Source organism: Cynoglossus semilaevis, chromosome Z (assembly GCF_000523025.1).
Source record: "Cynoglossus semilaevis isolate Cse_v1.0 chromosome Z, Cse_v1.0, whole genome shotgun sequence".
Classification (NCBI taxonomy): domain Eukaryota; kingdom Metazoa; phylum Chordata; class Actinopteri; order Pleuronectiformes; family Cynoglossidae; genus Cynoglossus; species Cynoglossus semilaevis.
The window spans coordinates 16669538-16670075 of record NC_024328.1 but is presented as its reverse complement, the minus strand read 5'-3'; positions in this window follow the sequence as shown (position 1 = coordinate 16670075).

Here is a 538-nt window from a genome sequence, read left to right as displayed (position 1 = left end):
AGCAAAGGGTCTGAATACTTATGACCATGTGATATTTCAGTTTTTCTTTTTTAATACATTTGCAAACATTTCTACATTTCTGTTTTTTTCTGTCAAGATGGGGTGCTGAGTGTACATTAATGAGAAATAAAATGAACTTTTTTGATTTTAGCAAATGGCTGCAATGAAACAAAAAGTGACAAATTGAATCTTGGCTGTGGCGTTGTGAGTGAACGCTGGCGCGACTTGCTGCCGTTGCTCACCCGTAACTTTTTAAGCTATCACTTTAAGTTTTTAGTTTAGGTCTTTTTAGCAGTTTACTGATCCACAACTGCCACCGGTCCTGTGTCCATTTCGATCGAGTCCCCGCGGAGTTTGTCGCCACGGTGCTGGCTGGCGGGATGCCCTTCGAGTCCATTCTTCTCTGGACTTTGCTGTCTTTTCTTTCACCAACTGACGATGGGCCTGCTCCAATACTCCGCCGCTGAGCTTCTCCAGCTTCGTCCCCGCCCGTCTGCACCCTCGCCGGCTGCATCGCCTCTCCTCCCGGACGTTGCCT